Genomic DNA, 20,544 nt, shown 5'->3' with positions numbered 1-20,544 from the left:
TGGGAGAATGTCATAGAAAAAATGTCAAAGAAAATATCATTTTGGGGTTTGAGGTCCCTAACAATGGAGGGGAAAATTTTAATTATAAAATCAGTGTTGTTACCCCTCATACTGTATATAGCTATGGTGTACCCCCCCTCTGATGTTTTAATTAAAAAAATGACTAGGATGATCTTTATGTTTTTATGGAACTCCAAAATGGAAAAATTAAGGCGAGAAATAATGAGGAAGAATAAAATGAACGGCGGAAGGGATGTCCCCGACTTACATATTTATTTGTATTTAAATTATTTCTGCTTTTGTTTCAAACATTTTAATGGTAATAGTGCGCTAAGTTATTTTTTAAAATATACTTGTGGGATGATTTTTAAAAGATGGTTTAAGTTGTCGTTGAATTCCCCTGTTTTACTATGCCCCCCCAAACACCAAGCAATCTTAGAAAAGACTGTTCGATTTTATAGCCTTGGTGATTTTAAAATGGACATTTTTAAAGACCGCAAGAAGCTTTTATCTTTTCTGAGGAGGAATGAAGATGTGACCCCCATAGTAAATTTCTCAGAAGAGAGGTCGAAGCAAGTTTGGAAGAATGTCTTCGGAAAATTTTTAGCAAATGGACATAAGGACATCGCATGGATGGTGGTCCACCAGTGCCTCCCCACCAGAGAGTTTCAACACAGGAGAGGCCTGGTGGCCAGAGCCAAATGCCCCAGAGACTCATGTGTTAATGACAAAACCACCTTGCACCTTATGTGGAATTGCCCGTTTGCACAGGAACTTTGGCACAAAGTTGGGATTCTTTTAAAATGGACTTGCGGTTTAAGAGATTTTAACCATGAATATGTTTTATATGGCCTTTTTAAATGTCCGACCCCTCAACAGTATTGTATATGTTGGTGTATGATTAACTGTTTTAAAGACGCCCTTTGGAAGGCACGCAATATTTTACTTTTTAAACGTGATGCTATTTCTGTGAAGGATTGTCTTAAAATTGCTTTTAGTCAGATGTATATTTATTACTTGAGGGATGTCAAATGTATTGGGAGGAGGGATGCTAATCATACATGGGGTTTTTATGGGTGGAATTCTGTGTTTTATTAATGTATTTGTGTTGCTGTTTTTGATTGTAAACCATCTTTTACGCACATAATAAAATATGTTGAAACCTGATCTGTTCTTATCAGTTTAATATCTGATACGTCCCCTATCTGGGGACCATATATTAAATGGATTTTTAGAACAGGGAGATGGAAAAAGAGCTTGCTCTGTCCACTCCACGCATTGACCTGGTATTGCAGTATCTCCAGGACCGGTGCACCCCTTCTTTAATGCAGTTTCTAAAATCAGAAAGAATTGAATTCAATGTTTTTTGTTCATTTTGCTTGTTTGTCGGATTTTGGGATGGACTCTTTGGCTTTGCTTTTCTTCTCCTCATTGGATTTTTCATGTTCAAAGTTGCAGAAGCCAGATTACAAGCTCATTTTGGTTCAACTTCAGCAACTGTGCATTGCATTGCCATGTAATGTGATGCAATGCTATCTTTCTAGCTCTCCCTTTTTACTTCCTTTTGGATAAACAGACATATTAGGCAAGCATTTTGGAGCTTTCACCTAAATAACTACAGGTGGTGAGATAAGCTGCACAATATAATTGACCTTTCAGTATATTGTTGCACACACACCATCTATTTAGCAAATGCCCTTGTTATCAACAGCAGCCTTTTAAACTCACCTGAGCTAACAGGTATGTGCGCTGGTTACTCTGCTGCACTTAAAATTTCTTTTTTGGTTTGCTACAATGCCTTTTCTGAAACGTTGTCTCCCTCTGCTGGAACACTGACTTCTTTCATTTAATGCCTGCAGACTATAAAAGAGAACCCAACCCAAAAAGTTTGGTTGATTAGTCTGTGGCATTCTGTTAAACTGTTGCTTATGGCGGTCTCTGTGAGCTTCTCAGCGACATTCAGCCAGCCAGGTATCCTGCCTGCAGTAGATGGAATGTGGCAATGGAACGCTGGCTGCGCGTGTCATAATAGGCTCTGAGCCTTTATATACCTGTGCACAGCAGCAGCCACCTTCAGTCTGCTGCTGGACAGCCATCAGCAGCAGGAGAGGTATGTAATCAGGAGCCCTCCTGCTAAGGGTAGACAGCTGCTCGTTCCACCCCACCCCCCGCCTTAATTGGTTCTCCTCCCTTCCAACGGTGTTGAGGCGGGTGGGAACAGCAGGGGGTGAAGGTGCTGTGTTTAAAGAGGTGGAGTTATGCAGATCTAAAACGCGTGGATTGCAGCAGCAGCAAGCCGAAAAGTGCAGGCATGTAAGGGATCTAGAGGTTGACAACATGTCTTCTTAACGGGAGTCCAGGAGCTCATCTCCACAAATGGACTTTTCAGGATCCTTGGGTGGCTCCGTAGTTTGAAACCAATTCTGGTTATCGCTTCTCGGCCTTTTGGCTAAGATCAAGTGTAGTATCTGTTCTTATCAGTTTAATATCTGATACGTCCCCTATCTGGGGACCATATATTAAATGGATTTTTAGAACAGGGAGATGGAAAAAGAGCTTGCTCTGTCCACTCCACGCATTGACCTGGTATTGCAGTATCTCCAGGACCGGTGCACCCCTTCTTTAATGCAGTTTCTAAAATCAGAAAGAATTGAATTCAATGTTTTTTGTTCATTTTGCTTGTTTGTCGGATTTTGGGATGGACTCTTTGGCTTTGCTTTTCTTCTCCTCATTGGATTTTTCATGTTCAAAGTTGCAGAAGCCAGATTACAAGCTCATTTTGGTTCAACTTCAGCAACTGTGCATTGCATTGCCATGTAATGTGATGCAATGCTATCTTTCTAGCTCTCCCTTTTTACTTCCTTTTGGATAAACAGACATATTAGGCAAGCATTTTGGAGCTTTCACCTAAATAACTACAGGTGGTGAGATAAGCTGCACAATATAATTGACCTTTCAGTATATTGTTGCACACACACCATCTATTTAGCAAATGCCCTTGTTATCAACAGCAGCCTTTTAAACTCACCTGAGCTAACAGGTATGTGCGCTGGTTACTCTGCTGCGCTTAAAATTTCTTTTTTGGTTTGCTACAATGCCTTTTCTGAAACGTTGTCTCCCTCTGCTGGAACACTGACTTCTTTCATTTAATGCCTGCAGACTATAAAAGAGAACCCAACCCAAAAAGTTTGGTTGATTAGTCTGTGGCATTCTGTTAAACTGTTGCTTATGGCGGTCTCTGTGAGCTTCTCAGCGACATTCAGCCAGCCAGGTATCCTGCCTGCAGTAGATGGAATGTGGCAATGGAACGCTGGCTGCGCGTGTCATAATAGGCTCTGAGCCTTTATATACCTGTGCACAGCAGCAGCCACCTTCAGTCTGCTGCTGGACAGCCAGCAGCAGCAGCAGCAGGAGAGGTATGTAATCAGGAGCCCTCCTGCTAAGGGTAGACAGCTGCTCGTTCCACCCCACCCCCCGCCTTAATTGGTTCTCCTCCCTTCCAACGGTGTTGAGGCGGGTGGGAACAGCAGGGGGTGAAGGTGCTGTGTTTAAAGAGGTGGAGTTATGCAGATCTAAAACGCGTGGATTGCAGCAGCAGCAAGCCGAAAAGTGCAGGCATGTAAGGGATCTAGAGGTTGACAACATGTCTTCTTAACGGGAGTCCAGGAGCTCATCTCCACAAATGGACTTTTCAGGATCCTTGGGTGGCTCCGTAGTTTGAAACCAATTCTGGTTATCGCTTCTCGGCCTTTTGGCTAAGATCAAGTGTAGTATCTGTTCTTATCAGTTTAATATCTGATACGTCCCCTATCTGGGGACCATATATTAAATGGATTTTTAGAACAGGGAGATGGAAAAAGAGCTTGCTCTGTCCACTCCACGCATTGACCTGGTATTGCAGTATCTCCAGGACCGGTGCACCCCTTCTTTAATGCAGTTTCTAAAATCAGAAAGAATTGAATTCAATGTTTTTTGTTCATTTTGCTTGTTTGTCGGATTTTGGGATGGACTCTTTGGCTTTGCTTTTCTTCTCCTCATTGGATTTTTCATGTTCAAAGTTGCAGAAGCCAGATTACAAGCTCATTTTGGTTCAACTTCAGCAACTGTGCATTGCATTGCCATGTAATGTGATGCAATGCTATCTTTCTAGCTCTCCCTTTTTACTTCCTTTTGGATAAACAGACATATTAGGCAAGCATTTTGGAGCTTTCACCTAAATAACTACAGGTGGTGAGATAAGCTGCACAATATAATTGACCTTTCAGTATATTGTTGCACACACACCATCTATTTAGCAAATGCCCTTGTTATCAACAGCAGCCTTTTAAACTCACCTGAGCTAACAGGTATGTGCGCTGGTTACTCTGCTGCGCTTAAAATTTCTTTTTTGGTTTGCTACAATGCCTTTTCTGAAACGTTGTCTCCCTCTGCTGGAACACTGACTTCTTTCATTTAATGCCTGCAGACTATAAAAGAGAACCCAACCCAAAAAGTTTGGTTGATTAGTCTGTGGCATTCTGTTAAACTGTTGCTTATGGCGGTCTCTGTGAGCTTCTCAGCGACATTCAGCCAGCCAGGTATCCTGCCTGCAGTAGATGGAATGTGGCAATGGAACGCTGGCTGCGCGTGTCATAATAGGCTCTGAGCCTTTATATACCTGTGCACAGCAGCAGCCACCTTCAGTCTGCTGCTGGACAGCTAGCAGCAGCAGCAGCAGGAGAGGTATGTAATCAGGAGCCCTCCTGCTAAGGGTAGACAGCTGCTCGTTCCACCCCACCCCCCGCCTTAATTGGTTCTCCTCCCTTCCAACGGTGTTGAGGCGGGTGGGAACAGCAGGGGGTGAAGGTGCTGTGTTTAAAGAGGTGGAGTTATGCAGATCTAAAACGCGTGGATTGCAGCAGCAGCAAGCCGAAAAGTGCAGGCATGTAAGGGATCTAGAGGTTGACAACATGTCTTCTTAACGGGAGTCCAGGAGCTCATCTCCACAAATGGACTTTTCAGGATCCTTGGGTGGCTCCGTAGTTTGAAACCAATTCTGGTTATCGCTTCTCGGCCTTTTGGCTAAGATCAAGTGTAGTATCTGTTCTTATCAGTTTAATATCTGATACGTCCCCTATCTGGGGACCATATATTAAATGGATTTTTAGAACAGGGAGATGGAAAAAGAGCTTGCTCTGTCCACTCCACGCATTGACCTGGTATTGCAGTATCTCCAGGACCGGTGCACCCCTTCTTTAATGCAGTTTCTAAAATCAGAAAGAATTGAATTCAATGTTTTTTGTTCATTTTGCTTGTTTGTCGGATTTTGGGATGGACTCTTTGGCTTTGCTTTTCTTCTCCTCATTGGATTTTTCATGTTCAAAGTTGCAGAAGCCAGATTACAAGCTCATTTTGGTTCAACTTCAGCAACTGTGCATTGCATTGCCATGTAATGTGATGCAATGCTATCTTTCTAGCTCTCCCTTTTTACTTCCTTTTGGATAAACAGACATATTAGGCAAGCATTTTGGAGCTTTCACCTAAATAACTACAGGTGGTGAGATAAGCTGCACAATATAATTGACCTTTCAGTATATTGTTGCACACACACCATCTATTTAGCAAATGCCCTTGTTATCAACAGCAGCCTTTTAAACTCACCTGAGCTAACAGGTATGTGCGCTGGTTACTCTGCTGCGCTTAAAATTTCTTTTTTGGTTTGCTACAATGCCTTTTCTGAAACGTTGTCTCCCTCTGCTGGAACACTGACTTCTTTCATTTAATGCCTGCAGACTATAAAAGAGAACCCAACCCAAAAAGTTTGGTTGATTAGTCTGTGGCATTCTGTTAAACTGTTGCTTATGGCGGTCTCTGTGAGCTTCTCAGCGACATTCAGCCAGCCAGGTATCCTGCCTGCAGTAGATGGAATGTGGCAATGGAACGCTGGCTGCGCGTGTCATAATAGGCTCTGAGCCTTTATATACCTGTGCACAGCAGCAGCCACCTTCAGTCTGCTGCTGGACAGCCAGCAGCAGCAGCAGCAGGAGAGGTATGTAATCAGGAGCCCTCCTGCTAAGGGTAGACAGCTGCTCGTTCCACCCCACCCCCCGCCTTAATTGGTTCTCCTCCCTTCCAACGGTGTTGAGGCGGGTGGGAACAGCAGGGGGTGAAGGTGCTGTGTTTAAAGAGGTGGAGTTATGCAGATCTAAAACGCGTGGATTGCAGCAGCAGCAAGCCGAAAAGTGCAGGCATGTAAGGGATCTAGAGGTTGACAACATGTCTTCTTAACGGGAGTCCAGGAGCTCATCTCCACAAATGGACTTTTCAGGATCCGTGGGTGGCTCCGTAGTTTGAAACCAATTCTGGTTATCGCTTCTCGGCCTTTTGGCTAAGATCAAGTGTAGTATCTGTTCTTATCAGTTTAATATCTGATACGTCCCCTATCTGGGGACCATATATTAAATGGATTTTTAGAACAGGGAGATGGAAAAAGAGCTTGCTCTGTCCACTCCACGCATTGACCTGGTATTGCAGTATCTCCAGGACCGGTGCACCCCTTCTTTAATGCAGTTTCTAAAATCAGAAAGAATTGAATTCAATGTTTTTTGTTCATTTTGCTTGTTTGTCGGATTTTGGGATGGACTCTTTGGCTTTGCTTTTCTTCTCCTCATTGGATTTTTCATGTTCAAAGTTGCAGAAGCCAGATTACAAGCTCATTTTGGTTCAACTTCAGCAACTGTGCATTGCATTGCCATGTAATGTGATGCAATGCTATCTTTCTAGCTCTCCCTTTTTACTTCCTTTTGGATAAACAGACATATTAGGCAAGCATTTTGGAGCTTTCACCTAAATAACTACAGGTGGTGAGATAAGCTGCACAATATAATTGACCTTTCAGTATATTGTTGCACACACACCATCTATTTAGCAAATGCCCTTGTTATCAACAGCAGCCTTTTAAACTCACCTGAGCTAACAGGTATGTGCGCTGGTTACTCTGCTGCGCTTAAAATTTCTTTTTTGGTTTGCTACAATGCCTCTTCTGAAACGTTGTCTCCCTCTGCTGGAACACTGACTTCTTTCATTTAATGCCTGCAGACTATAAAAGAGAACCCAACCCAAAAAGTTTGGTTGATTAGTCTGTGGCATTCTGTTAAACTGTTGCTTATGGCGGTCTCTGTGAGCTTCTCAGCGACATTCAGCCAGCCAGGTATCCTGCCTGCAGTAGATGGAATGTGGCAATGGAACGCTGGCTGCGCGTGTCATAATAGGCTCTGAGCCTTTATATACCTGTGCACAGCAGCAGCCACCTTCAGTCTGCTGCTGGACAGCCAGCAGCAGCAGCAGCAGGAGAGGTATGTAATCAGGAGCCCTCCTGCTAAGGGTAGACAGCTGCTCGTTCCACCCCACCCCCCGCCTTAATTGGTTCTCCTCCCTTCCAACGGTGTTGAGGCGGGTGGGAACAGCAGGGGGTGAAGGTGCTGTGTTTAAAGAGGTGGAGTTATGCAGATCTAAAACGCGTGGATTGCAGCAGCAGCAAGCCGAAAAGTGCAGGCATGTAAGGGATCTAGAGGTTGACAACATGTCTTCTTAACGGGAGTCCAGGAGCTCATCTCCACAAATGGACTTTTCAGGATCCTTGGGTGGCTCCGTAGTTTGAAACCAATTCTGGTTATCGCTTCTCGGCCTTTTGGCTAAGATCAAGTGTAGTATCTGTTCTTATCAGTTTAATATCTGATACGTCCCCTATCTGGGGACCATATATTAAATGGATTTTTAGAACAGGGAGATGGAAAAAGAGCTTGCTCTGTCCACTCCACGCATTGACCTGGTATTGCAGTATCTCCAGGACCGGTGCACCCCTTCTTTAATGCAGTTTCTAAAATCAGAAAGAATTGAATTCAATGTTTTTTGTTCATTTTGCTTGTTTGTCGGATTTTGGGATGGACTCTTTGGCTTTGCTTTTCTTCTCCTCATTGGATTTTTCATGTTCAAAGTTGCAGAAGCCAGATTACAAGCTCATTTTGGTTCAACTTCAGCAACTGTGCATTGCATTGCCATGTAATGTGATGCAATGCTATCTTTCTAGCTCTCCCTTTTTACTTCCTTTTGGATAAACAGACATATTAGGGAAGCATTTTGGAGCTTTCACCTAAATAACTACAGGTGGTGAGATAAGCTGCACAATATAATTGACCTTTCAGTATATTGTTGCACACACACCATCTATTTAGCAAATGCCCTTGTTATCAACAGCAGCCTTTTAAACTCACCTGAGCTAACAGGTATGTGCGCTGGCTACTCTGCTGCGCTTAAAATTTCTTTTTTGGTTTGCTACAATGCCTTTTCTGAAACGTTGTCTCCCTCTGCTGGAACACTGACTTCTTTTATTTAATGCCTGCAGACTATAAAAGAGAACCCAACCCAAAAAGTTTGGTTGATTAGTCTGTGGCATTCTGTTAAACTGTTGCTTATGGCGGTCTCTGTGAGCTTCTCAGCGACATTCAGCCAGCCAGGTATCCTGCCTGCAGTAGATGGAATGTGGCAATGGAACGCTGGCTGCGCGTGTCATAATAGGCTCTGAGCCTTTATATACCTGTGCACAGCAGCAGCCACCTTCAGTCTGCTGCTGGACAGCCAGCAGCAGCAGCAGCAGGAGAGGTATGTAATCAGGAGCCCTCCTGCTAAGGGTAGACAGCTGCTCGTTCCACCCCACCCCCCGCCTTAATTGGTTCTCCTCCCTTCCAACGGTGTTGAGGCGGGTGGGAACAGCAGGGGGTGAAGGTGCTGTGTTTAAAGAGGTGGAGTTATGCAGATCTAAAACGCGTGGATTGCAGCAGCAGCAAGCCGAAAAGTGCAGGCATGTAAGGGATCTAGAGGTTGACAACATGTCTTCTTAACGGGAGTCCAGGAGCTCATCTCCACAAATGGACTTTTCAGGATCCTTGGGTGGCTCCGTAGTTTGAAACCAATTCTGGTTATCGCTTCTCGGCCTTTTGGCTAAGATCAAGTGTAGTATCTGTTCTTATCAGTTTAATATCTGATACGTCCCCTATCTGGGGACCATATATTAAATGGATTTTTAGAACAGGGAGATGGAAAAAGAGCTTGCTCTGTCCACTCCACGCATTGACCTGGTATTGCAGTATCTCCAGGACCGGTGCACCCCTTCTTTAATGCAGTTTCTAAAATCAGAAAGAATTGAATTCAATGTTTTTTGTTCATTTTGCTTGTTTGTCGGATTTTGGGATGGACTCTTTGGCTTTGCTTTTCTTCTCCTCATTGGATTTTTCATGTTCAAAGTTGCAGAAGCCAGATTACAAGCTCATTTTGGTTCAACTTCAGCAACTGTGCATTGCATTGCCATGTAATGTGATGCAATGCTATCTTTCTAGCTCTCCCTTTTTACTTCCTTTTGGATAAACAGACATATTAGGCAAGCATTTTGGAGCTTTCACCTAAATAACTACAGGTGGTGAGATAAGCTGCACAATATAATTGACCTTTCAGTATATTGTTGCACACACACCATCTATTTAGCAAATGCCCTTGTTATCAACAGCAGCCTTTTAAACTCACCTGAGCTAACAGGTATGTGCGCTGGTTACTCTGCTGCGCTTAAAATTTCTTTTTTGGTTTGCTACAATGCCTTTTCTGAAACGTTGTCTCCCTCTGCTGGAACACTGACTTCTTTCATTTAATGCCTGCAGACTATAAAAGAGAACCCAACCCAAAAAGTTTGGTTGATTAGTCTGTGGCATTCTGTTAAACTGTTGCTTATGGCGGTCTCTGTGAGCTTCTCAGCGACATTCAGCCAGCCAGGTATCCTGCCTGCAGTAGATGGAATGTGGCAATGGAACGCTGGCTGCGCGTGTCATAATAGGCTCTGAGCCTTTATATACCTGTGCACAGCAGCAGCCACCTTCAGTCTGCTGCTGGACAGCCAGCAGCAGCAGCAGCAGGAGAGGTATGTAATCAGGAGCCCTCCTGCTAAGGGTAGACAGCTGCTCGTTCCACCCCACCCCCCGCCTTAATTGGTTCTCCTCCCTTCCAACGGTGTTGAGGCGGGTGGGAACAGCAGGGGGTGAAGGTGCTGTGTTTAAAGAGGTGGAGTTATGCAGATCTAAAACGCGTGGATTGCAGCAGCAGCAAGCCGAAAAGTGCAGGCATGTAAGGGATCTAGAGGTTGACAACATGTCTTCTTAACGGGAGTCCAGGAGCTCATCTCCACAAATGGACTTTTCAGGATCCTTGGGTGGCTCCGTAGTTTGAAACCAATTCTGGTTATCGCTTCTCGGCCTTTTGGCTAAGATCAAGTGTAGTATCTGTTCTTATCAGTTTAATATCTGATACGTCCCCTATCTGGGGACCATATATTAAATGGATTTTTAGAACAGGGAGATGGAAAAAGAGCTTGCTCTGTCCACTCCACGCATTGACCTGGTATTGCAGTATCTCCAGGACCGGTGCACCCCTTCTTTAATGCAGTTTCTAAAATCAGAAAGAATTGAATTCAATGTTTTTTGTTCATTTTGCTTGTTTGTCGGATTTTGGGATGGACTCTTTGGCTTTGCTTTTCTTCTCCTCATTGGATTTTTCATGTTCAAAGTTGCAGAAGCCAGATTACAAGCTCATTTTGGTTCAACTTCAGCAACTGTGCATTGCATTGCCATGTAATGTGATGCAATGCTATCTTTCTAGCTCTCCCTTTTTACTTCCTTTTGGATAAACAGACATATTAGGCAAGCATTTTGGAGCTTTCACCTAAATAACTACAGGTGGTGAGATAAGCTGCACAATATAATTGACCTTTCAGTATATTGTTGCACACACACCATCTATTTAGCAAATGCCCTTGTTATCAACAGCAGCCTTTTAAACTCACCTGAGCTAACAGGTATGTGCGCTGGTTACTCTGCTGCGCTTAAAATTTCTTTTTTGGTTTGCTACAATGCCTTTTCTGAAACGTTGTCTCCCTCTGCTGGAACACTGACTTCTTTCATTTAATGCCTGCAGACTATAAAAGAGAACCCAACCCAAAAAGTTTGGTTGATTAGTCTGTGGCATTCTGTTAAACTGTTGCTTATGGCGGTCTCTGTGAGCTTCTCAGCGACATTCAGCCAGCCAGGTATCCTGCCTGCAGTAGATGGAATGTGGCAATGGAACGCTGGCTGCGCGTGTCATAATAGGCTCTGAGCCTTTATATACCTGTGCACAGCAGCAGCCACCTTCAGTCTGCTGCTGGACAGCCAGCAGCAGCAGCAGCAGGAGAGGTATGTAATCAGGAGCCCTCCTGCTAAGGGTAGACAGCTGCTCGTTCCACCCCACCCCCCGCCTTAATTGGTTCTCCTCCCTTCCAACGGTGTTGAGGCGGGTGGGAACAGCAGGGGGTGAAGGTGCTGTGTTTAAAGAGGTGGAGTTATGCAGATCTAAAATGCGTGGATTGCAGCAGCAGCAAGCCGAAAAGTGCAGGCATGTAAGGGATCTAGAGGTTGACAACATGTCTTCTTAACGGGAGTCCAGGAGCTCATCTCCACAAATGGACTTTTCAGGATCCTTGGGTGGCTCCGTAGTTTGAAACCAATTCTGGTTATCGCTTCTCGGCCTTTTGGCTAAGATCAAGTGTAGTATCTGTTCTTATCAGTTTAATATCTGATACGTCCCCTATCTGGGGACCATATATTAAATGGATTTTTAGAACAGGGAGATGGAAAAAGAGCTTGCTCTGTCCACTCCACGCATTGACCTGGTATTGCAGTATCTCCAGGACCGGTGCACCCCTTCTTTAATGCAGTTTCTAAAATCAGAAAGAATTGAATTCAATGTTTTTTGTTCATTTTGCTTGTTTGTCGGATTTTGGGATGGACTCTTTGGCTTTGCTTTTCTTCTCCTCATTGGATTTTTCATGTTCAAAGTTGCAGAAGCCAGATTACAAGCTCATTTTGGTTCAACTTCAGCAACTGTGCATTGCATTGCCATGTAATGTGATGCAATGCTATCTTTCTAGCTCTCCCTTTTTACTTCCTTTTGGATAAACAGACATATTAGGCAAGCATTTTGGAGCTTTCACCTAAATAACTACAGGTGGTGAGATAAGCTGCACAATATAATTGACCTTTCAGTATATTGTTGCACACACACCATCTATTTAGCAAATGCCCTTGTTATCAACAGCAGCCTTTTAAACTCACCTGAGCTAACAGGTATGTGCGCTGGTTACTCTGCTGCGCTTAAAATTTCTTTTTTGGTTTGCTACAATGCCTTTTCTGAAACGTTGTCTCCCTCTGCTGGAACACTGACTTCTTTCATTTAATGCCTGCAGACTATAAAAGAGAACCCAACCCAAAAAGTTTGGTTGATTAGTCTGTGGCATTCTGTTAAACTGTTGCTTATGGCGGTCTCTGTGAGCTTCTCAGCGACATTCAGCCAGCCAGGTATCCTGCCTGCAGTAGATGGAATGTGGCAATGGAACGCTGGCTGCGCATGTCATAATAGGCTCTGAGCCTTTATATACCTGTGCACAGCAGCAGCCACCTTCAGTCTGCTGCTGGACAGCCAGCAGCAGCAGCAGCAGGAGAGGTATGTAATCAGGAGCCCTCCTGCTAAGGGTAGACAGCTGCTCGTTCCACCCCACCCCCCGCCTTAATTGGTTCTCCTCCCTTCCAACGGTGTTGAGGCGGGTGGGAACAGCAGGGGGTGAAGGTGCTGTGTTTAAAGAGGTGGAGTTATGCAGATCTAAAACGCGTGGATTGCAGCAGCAGCAAGCCGAAAAGTGCAGGCATGTAAGGGATCTAGAGGTTGACAACATGTCTTCTTAACGGGAGTCCAGGAGCTCATCTCCACAAATGGACTTTTCAGGATCCTTGGGTGGCTCCGTAGTTTGAAACCAATTCTGGTTATCGCTTCTCGGCCTTTTGGCTAAGATCAAGTGTAGTATCTGTTCTTATCAGTTTAATATCTGATACGTCCCCTATCTGGGGACCATATATTAAATGGATTTTTAGAACAGGGAGATGGAAAAAGAGCTTGCTCTGTCCACTCCACGCATTGACCTGGTATTGCAGTATCTCCAGGACCGGTGCACCCCTTCTTTAATGCAGTTTCTAAAATCAGAAAGAATTGAATTCAATGTTTTTTGTTCATTTTGCTTGTTTGTCGGATTTTGGGATGGACTCTTTGGCTTTGCTTTTCTTCTCCTCATTGGATTTTTCATGTTCAAAGTTGCAGAAGCCAGATTACAAGCTCATTTTGGTTCAACTTCAGCAACTGTGCATTGCATTGCCATGTAATGTGATGCAATGCTATCTTTCTAGCTCTCCCTTTTTACTTCCTTTTGGATAAACAGACATATTAGGCAAGCATTTTGGAGCTTTCACCTAAATAACTACAGGTGGTGAGATAAGCTGCACAATATAATTGACCTTTCAGTATATTGTTGCACACACACCATCTATTTAGCAAATGCCCTTGTTATCAACAGCAGCCTTTTAAACTCACCTGAGCTAACAGGTATGTGCGCTGGTTACTCTGCTGCGCTTAAAATTTCTTTTTTGGTTTGCTACAATGCCTTTTCTGAAACGTTGTCTCCCTCTGCTGGAACAGTGACTTCTTTCATTTAATGCCTGCAGACTATAAAAGAGAACCCAACCCAAAAAGTTTGGTTGATTAGTCTGTGGCATTCTGTTAAACTGTTGCTTATGGCGGTCTCTGTGAGCTTCTCAGCGACATTCAGCCAGCCAGGTATCCTGCCTGCAGTAGATGGAATGTGGCAATGGAACGCTGGCTGCGCGTGTCATAATAGGCTCTGAGCCTTTATATACCTGTGCACAGCAGCAGCCACCTTCAGTCTGCTGCTGGACAGCCAGCAGCAGCAGCAGCAGGAGAGGTATGTAATCAGGAGCCCTCCTGCTAAGGGTAGACAGCTGCTCGTTCCACCCCACCCCCCGCCTTAATTGGTTCTCCTCCCTTCCAACGGTGTTGAGGCGGGTGGGAACAGCAGGGGGTGAAGGTGCTGTGTTTAAAGAGGTGGAGTTATGCAGATCTAAAACGCGTGGATTGCAGCAGCAGCAAGCCGAAAAGTGCAGGCATGTAAGGGATCTAGAGGTTGACAACATGTCTTCTTAACGGGAGTCCAGGAGCTCATCTCCACAAATGGACTTTTCAGGATCCTTGGGTGGCTCCGTAGTTTGAAACCAATTCTGGTTATCGCTTCTCGGCCTTTTGGCTAAGATCAAGTGTAGTATCTGTTCTTATCTGCTCAGAGACTATTCCATCATGGACGGTCCGGAGGACGAGGACGAGGACTAAACCCCTCCTCCCCCTCTCCCCTTATGTGTCTTGTCTTTCAATAAAGCTTCGGGCCTGTGATTTTCCCCTCCCCATCCCCTTTTTCCCAATCCCCATCCCTTATCACGGTTCGTCGTACTGTATTGATTGACATGCTTTTTCTTTCAGATTGAGTGTTTTGTGTAGCATAGGGGTGTGATGTGTCTAGTTAGTGCGTCGTATCCTCATGCTATGTAAATATGATGTAGAATTCTGTGTGTACTGGGCTGCGGCACTGTACACTGTCTGTTAACTTATTTTTTGTGCTAATAAAAGATATATTCAATCAAAAAAAAAAAAATCTGTTCTTATCAGTTTAATATCTGATACGTCCCCTATCTGGGGACCATATATTAAATGGATTTTTAGAACAGGGAGATGGAAAAAGAGCTTGCTCTGTCCACTCCACGCATTGACCTGGTATTGCAGTATCTCCAGGACCGGTGCACCCCTTCTTTAATGCAGTTTCTAAAATCAGAAAGAATTGAATTCAATGTTTTTTGTTCATTTTGCTTGTTTGTCGGATTTTGGGATGGACTCTTTGGCTTTGCTTTTCTTCTCCTCATTGGATTTTTCATGTTCAAAGTTGCAGAAGCCAGATTACAAGCTCATTTTGGTTCAACTTCAGCAACTGTGCATTGCATTGCCATGTAATGTGATGCAATGCTATCTTTCTAGCTCTCCCTTTTTACTTCCTTTTGGATAAACAGACATATTAGGCAAGCATTTTGGAGCTTTCACCTAAATAACTACAGGTGGTGAGATAAGCTGCACAATATAATTGACCTTTCAGTATATTGTTGCACACACACCATCTATTTAGCAAATGCCCTTGTTATCAACAGCAGCCTTTTAAACTCACCTGAGCTAACAGGTATGTGCGCTGGTTACTCTGCTGCGCTTAAAATTTCTTTTTTGGTTTGCTACAATGCCTTTTCTGAAACGTTGTCTCCCTCTGCTGGAACACTGACTTCTTTCATTTAATGCCTGCAGACTATAAAAGAGAACCCAACCCAAAAAGTTTGGTTGATTAGTCTGTGGCATTCTGTTAAACTGTTGCTTATGGCGGTCTCTGTGAGCTTCTCAGCGACATTCAGCCAGCCAGGTATCCTGCCTGCAGTAGATGGAATGTGGCAATGGAACGCTGGCTGCGCGTGTCATAATAGGCTCTGAGCCTTTATATACCTGTGCACAGCAGCAGCCACCTTCAGTCTGCTGCTGGACAGCCAGCAGCAGCAGCAGCAGGAGAGGTATGTAATCAGGAGCCCTCCTGCTAAGGGTAGACAGCTGCTCGTTCCACCCCACCCCCCGCCTTAATTGGTTCTCCTCCCTTCCAACGGTGTTGAGGCGGGTGGGAACAGCAGGGGGTGAAGGTGCTGTGTTTAAAGAGGTGGAGTTATGCAGATCTAAAACGCGTGGATTGCAGCAGCAGCAAGCCGAAAAGTGCAGGCATGTAAGGGATCTAGAGGTTGACAACATGTCTTCTTAACGGGAGTCCAGGAGCTCATCTCCACAAATGGACTTTTCAGGATCCTTGGGTGGCTCCGTAGTTTGAAACCAATTCTGGTTATCGCTTCTCGGCCTTTTGGCTAAGATCAAGTGTAGTATCTGTTCTTATCAGTTTAATATCTGATACGTCCCCTATCTGGGGACCATATATTAAATGGATTTTTAGAACAGGGAGATGGAAAAAGAGCTTGCTCTGTCCACTCCACGCATTGACCTGGTATTGCAGTATCTCCAGGACCGGTGCACCCCTTCTTTAATGCTGTTTCTAAAATCAGAAAGAATTGAATTCAATGTTTTTTGTTCATTTTACTTGTTTGTCGGATTTTGGGATGGACTCTTTGGCTTTGCTTTTCTTCTCCTCATTGGATTTTTCATGTTCAAAGTTGCAGAAGCCAGATTACAAGCTCATTTTGGTTCAACTTCAGCAACTGTGCATTGCATTGCCATGTAATGTGATGCAATGCTATCTTTCTAGCTCTCCCTTTTTACTTCCTTTTGGATAAACAGACATATTAGGCAAGCATTTTGGAGCTTTCACCTAAATAACTACAGGTGGTGAGATAAGCTGCACAATATAATTGACCTTTCAGTATATTGTTGCACACACACCATCTATTTAGCAAATGCCCTTGTTATCAACAGCAGCCTTTTAAACTCACCTGAGCTAACAGGTATGTGCGCTGGTTACTCTGCTGCGCTTAAAATTTCTTTTTTGGTTTGCTACAATGCCTTTTCTGAAACGTTGTCTCCCTCTGCTGGAACACTGACTTCTTTCATTTAATGCCTGCAGACTATAAAAGAGAACCCAACCCAAAAAGTTTGGTTGATTAGTCTGTGGCATTCTGTTAAACTGTTGCTTATGGCGGTCTCTGTGAGCTTCTCAGCGACATTCAGCCAGCCAGGTATCCTGCCTGCAGTAGATGGAATGTGGCAATGGAACGCTGGCTGCGCGTGTCATAATAGGCTCTGAGCCTTTATATACCTGTGCACAGCAGCAGCCACCTTCAGTCTGCTGCTGGACAGCCAGCAGCAGCAGCAGCAGGAGAGGTATGTAATCAGGAGCCCTCCTGCTAAGGGTAGACAGCTGCTCGTTCCACCCCACCCCCCGCCTTAATTGGTTCTCCTCCCTTCCAACGGTGTTGAGGCGGGTGGGAACAGCAGGGGGTGAAGGTGCTGTGTTTAAAGAGGTGGAGTTATGCAGATCTAAAACGCGTGGATTGCAGCAGCAGCAAGCTGAAAAGTGCAGGCATGTAAGGGATCTAGAGGTTGACAACATGTCTTCTTAACGGGAGTCCAGGAGCTCATCTCCACAAATGGACTTTTCAGGATCCTTGGGTGGCTCCGTAGTTTGAAACCAATTCTGGTTATCGCTTCTCGGCCTTTTGGCTAAGATCAAGTGTAGTATCTGTTATTATCAGTTTAATATCTGATACGTCCCCTATCTGGGGACCATATATTAAATGGATTTTTAGAACAGGGAGATGGAAAAAGAGCTTGCTCTGTCCACTCCACGCATTGACCTGGTATTGCAGTATCTCCAGGACCGGTGCACCCCTTCTTTAATGCAGTTTCTAAAATCAGAAAGAATTGAATTCAATGTTTTTTGTTCATTTTGCTTGTTTGTCGGATTTTGGGATGGACTCTTTGGCTTTGCTTTTCTTCTCCTCATTGGATTTTTCATGTTCAAAGTTGCAGAAGCCAGATTACAAGCTCATTTTGGTTCAACTTCAGCAACTGTGCATTGCATTGCCATGTAATGTGATGCAATGCTATCTTTCTAGCTCTCCCTTTTTACTTCCTTTTGGATAAACAGACATATTAGGCAAGCATTTTGGAGCTTTCACCTAAATAACTACAGGTGGTGAGATAAGCTGCACAATATAATTGACCTTTCAGTATATTGCTATATTGCTAATGTTAAGAATGCTTATTCATCGGCTGCATTACCCCCCCTGGGGAAATCTGACCACAACCTCATACTATTGTCTCCTGCTTACCAACCAGACGTCCGCAAACAACCAGTGACAATTAAAAAGATAAGGAAGTGGTGTCCAGCAGCAGAGGAGGCGTTACAAGACTGCTTTGATTGTACAGACTGGGAGGTGTTGTGTACCATGAAAGAGAATTGTGATGTTAATGAGATTACTGGCAGAGTTACTGATTACATCAACTTCTGTATGGACATTGTAGTACCTGTTCAAGAGATTCGGTGTTATGCAAACAATAAGCCATGGATTACAAAAGAGTTGAAACATTTACTAAACATGAAAAAACTGGCTTTTAAAAGGAAGGACAAGGAGGCATTGAAAATTATACAGCGAGACCTAAAGGGGAAAATTAAGATTGCCCGTGAGGCATTCAGAGTTAAATTAGAAAATCAATTTGCACGAAAAAGCTCCAGAGAGGTGTGGGCTGGAATGAAGCTAGTGACTGGGTTTAAGGCAAGGTCAGAGCAGGTGGGTGGTGGACTTAGAATGGCTAATGAAATGAATGAGTTCTTCAATAGATTCAGCAATAAAGGTGCGGTAGCAGCAGGGAAGGGGGAGGAGGCCGGGGAACAACTAGCTAAATTAACAGGGGGTGAAATAGATCATTTCTCGGTCTCCAAAAATGACGTGAGGGACCAGTTTAGTAAGCTGGCCATTGGCAAAGCAGCAGGGCCTGACGGTCTCAGTCCACGTGTCCTCAGAGTGTGTGCAAATGAGTTGTGTACTGTCTTCCAGCATCTCTTTAACCAGAGCTTACAATCAAAGAGAGTACCAGTGCTATGGAAGACTTCCTGCCTGGTGCCGGTTCCCAAGACTACCTTCCCGACTTCCCCGGGGGACTATAGACCGGTGGCCTTAACATCGCATGCGATGAAGTCCTTGGAGAGAATAGTACTTGCTCACTTGTGTCCGAGGGTGATGGCGCATACTGATGATCTTCAGTTTGCGTACCGGCAGGGACTGGGGGTGGACGATGCTGTAGCGTCTCTGCTACAAACAGTACATTCCTTTTTGGACAATGATGGAACCACAGTGCGTGCTTTGTTCTTTGATTTCTCTAGTGCGTTCAACACATTACAGCCACTCTTACTGCGTGGAAAGTTGATTAAAATGGCGGTGGATGAGGGACTTGTGAATTGGATAATTGACTACCTGTCGGATAGGCCACAGTTTGTTAGGTGGGGGACGGCTACATCAGATAGTGTACTGAGCAGTGTCGGAGCCCCGCAGGGAACAGTGCTGTCGCCATTCCTCTTTACATTGTACACAGCTGACTTTCAGTATAAATCAGACCGTTGTTACCTCCAGAAGTACTCGGATGACTCTGTGATAGTTGGCGGTATTGGGAAGGACCAGGATGAAGAGGAATATAGAAGGGTGGTTGCGGACTTTGTAGTATGGTGCCAGGCTAACCATCTAGAACTAAATGTTAAGAAAACCAGGGAGTTGGTGATGAGCTATGGAAGGTGCAAGAAGGTATGCCTACCTGTTACCATTGACGGTCAGGATGTGGAGATGGTGGACAGTTTCAAATATTTGGGGGTTTACCTGGATAGCAAGCTAGACTGGAAGTGCCACGTGGAGAAGGTCTACAAGAAGGGGATGAGTAGATTGTACTTCCTAAGGAAGTTAAGGTCTTTTAATGTGTGTGGCAAAATGCTTGAGGTGTTCTACCAATCCATTGTGGCTAGTGCCACCTTTGCGGCAATAATTTGCTGGGGTAACAGTGTGCGTGTTGCTGACGCCAACAAGCTCAACAAACTTATAAAGAAGGCTAGCGCGACGGTGGGCCTACAGCTTGGGACTTTTGAAGAGGTGGTAGAGGAAAGGATTAAGAAGAAGTGCAGAGCTATAATGGGCAACAACACACACCCGCTTTATGAACTGTTTGCGAAACAGAAGAGCACATTCAGCAATCGCCTAATACAACTAAGGTGTAAAAAGGAAAAATACAGGAGATCGTTTGTTCCAACAGCTATGGGGGTGTTTAACAAATGTCTGAAAAGCAATGTCTAAAGTATTCCAAATGTTATGTTATCATATGTGTCATGTTCGAGATCTGTGTTCTGCTGCTGTGATACCGCAATTTCCTACGGGATAAATAAAGTATATCTTATCTTATCTTATCTTATCTTATCTTATATTGTTGCACACACACCATCTATTTAGCAAATGCCCTTGTTATCAACAGCAGCCTTTTAAACTCACCTGAACTAACAGGTATGTGCGCTGGTTACTCTGCTGCGCTTAAAATTTCTTTTTTGGTTTGCTACAATGCCTTTTCTGAAACGTTGTCTCCCTCTGCTGGAACACTGACTTCTTTCATTTAATGCCTGCAGACTATAAAAGAGAACCCAACCCAAAAAGTTTGGTTGATTAGTCTGTGGCATTCTGTTAAACTGTTGCTTATGGCGGTCTCTGTGAGCTTCTCAGCGACATTCAGCCAGCCAGGTATCCTGCCTGCAGTAGATGGAATGTGGCAATGGAACGCTGGCTGCGCGTGTCATAATAGGCTCTGAGCCTTTATATACCTGTGCACAGCAGCAGCCACCTTCAGTCTGCTGCTGGACAGCCAGCAGCAGCAGCAGCAGCAGGAGAGGTATGTAATCAGGAGCCCTCCTGCTAAGGGTAGACAGCTGCTCGTTCCACCCCACCCCCCGCCTTAATTGGTTCTCCTCCCTTCCAACGGTGTTGAGGCGGGTGGGAACAGCAGGGGGTGAAGGTGCTGTGTTTAAAGAGGTGG

The 20,544-nt window shown here is 44.4% G+C and overlaps 13 non-coding genes and 1 pseudogene across 13 annotated transcripts; all 14 read left to right on the top strand.

Annotated features, from left to right (window-relative positions):
• Positions 1-1,130: 1,130 nt before the first annotated feature.
• On the top strand, positions 1,131-1,320 carry LOC141224458 (U2 spliceosomal RNA). Its single transcript, XR_012291872.1, has one exon. It is a non-coding gene; the product is annotated as a U2 spliceosomal RNA (small nuclear RNA).
• Positions 1,321-2,429: 1,109 nt separating this feature from the next.
• Positions 2,430-2,620, top strand: LOC141224917 (U2 spliceosomal RNA). Its single transcript, XR_012292249.1, has one exon. It is a non-coding gene; the product is annotated as a U2 spliceosomal RNA (small nuclear RNA).
• A 1,115-nt stretch (positions 2,621-3,735) lies between these two features.
• On the top strand, positions 3,736-3,926 carry LOC141224916 (U2 spliceosomal RNA). The gene has a single exon (XR_012292248.1). It is a non-coding gene; the product is annotated as a U2 spliceosomal RNA (small nuclear RNA).
• A 1,115-nt stretch (positions 3,927-5,041) lies between these two features.
• On the top strand, positions 5,042-5,232 carry LOC141224915 (U2 spliceosomal RNA). The gene has a single exon (XR_012292247.1). It is a non-coding gene; the product is annotated as a U2 spliceosomal RNA (small nuclear RNA).
• Positions 5,233-6,347: 1,115 nt separating this feature from the next.
• On the top strand, positions 6,348-6,538 carry LOC141224914 (U2 spliceosomal RNA). Its single transcript, XR_012292246.1, has one exon. It is a non-coding gene; the product is annotated as a U2 spliceosomal RNA (small nuclear RNA).
• Positions 6,539-7,653: 1,115 nt separating this feature from the next.
• LOC141224913 (U2 spliceosomal RNA) lies at positions 7,654-7,844 on the top strand. The gene has a single exon (XR_012292245.1). It is a non-coding gene; the product is annotated as a U2 spliceosomal RNA (small nuclear RNA).
• Positions 7,845-8,959: 1,115 nt separating this feature from the next.
• Positions 8,960-9,150, top strand: LOC141224911 (U2 spliceosomal RNA). The gene has a single exon (XR_012292243.1). It is a non-coding gene; the product is annotated as a U2 spliceosomal RNA (small nuclear RNA).
• A 1,115-nt stretch (positions 9,151-10,265) lies between these two features.
• LOC141224910 (U2 spliceosomal RNA) lies at positions 10,266-10,456 on the top strand. The gene has a single exon (XR_012292242.1). It is a non-coding gene; the product is annotated as a U2 spliceosomal RNA (small nuclear RNA).
• A 1,115-nt stretch (positions 10,457-11,571) lies between these two features.
• LOC141224909 (U2 spliceosomal RNA) lies at positions 11,572-11,762 on the top strand. Its single transcript, XR_012292241.1, has one exon. It is a non-coding gene; the product is annotated as a U2 spliceosomal RNA (small nuclear RNA).
• A 1,115-nt stretch (positions 11,763-12,877) lies between these two features.
• LOC141224908 (U2 spliceosomal RNA) lies at positions 12,878-13,068 on the top strand. The gene has a single exon (XR_012292240.1). It is a non-coding gene; the product is annotated as a U2 spliceosomal RNA (small nuclear RNA).
• A 1,115-nt stretch (positions 13,069-14,183) lies between these two features.
• LOC141224519 (U2 spliceosomal RNA) lies at positions 14,184-14,293 on the top strand (annotated as a pseudogene).
• A 265-nt stretch (positions 14,294-14,558) lies between these two features.
• LOC141224422 (U2 spliceosomal RNA) lies at positions 14,559-14,758 on the top strand. The gene has a single exon (XR_012291846.1). It is a non-coding gene; the product is annotated as a U2 spliceosomal RNA (small nuclear RNA).
• A 1,115-nt stretch (positions 14,759-15,873) lies between these two features.
• LOC141224907 (U2 spliceosomal RNA) lies at positions 15,874-16,064 on the top strand. Its single transcript, XR_012292239.1, has one exon. It is a non-coding gene; the product is annotated as a U2 spliceosomal RNA (small nuclear RNA).
• Positions 16,065-17,179: 1,115 nt separating this feature from the next.
• On the top strand, positions 17,180-17,370 carry LOC141224360 (U2 spliceosomal RNA). The gene has a single exon (XR_012291788.1). It is a non-coding gene; the product is annotated as a U2 spliceosomal RNA (small nuclear RNA).
• Positions 17,371-20,544: the final 3,174 nt, after the last annotated feature.

This window comes from Phyllobates terribilis, unplaced genomic scaffold, assembly GCF_046119375.1.
Source record: "Phyllobates terribilis strain yellow unplaced genomic scaffold, ASM4611937v1 Scaffold_393__1_contigs__length_1774422, whole genome shotgun sequence".
Lineage (NCBI taxonomy): Eukaryota > Metazoa > Chordata > Amphibia > Anura > Dendrobatidae > Phyllobates > Phyllobates terribilis.
This window is presented reverse-complemented; position numbering and strand designations above follow the sequence as displayed.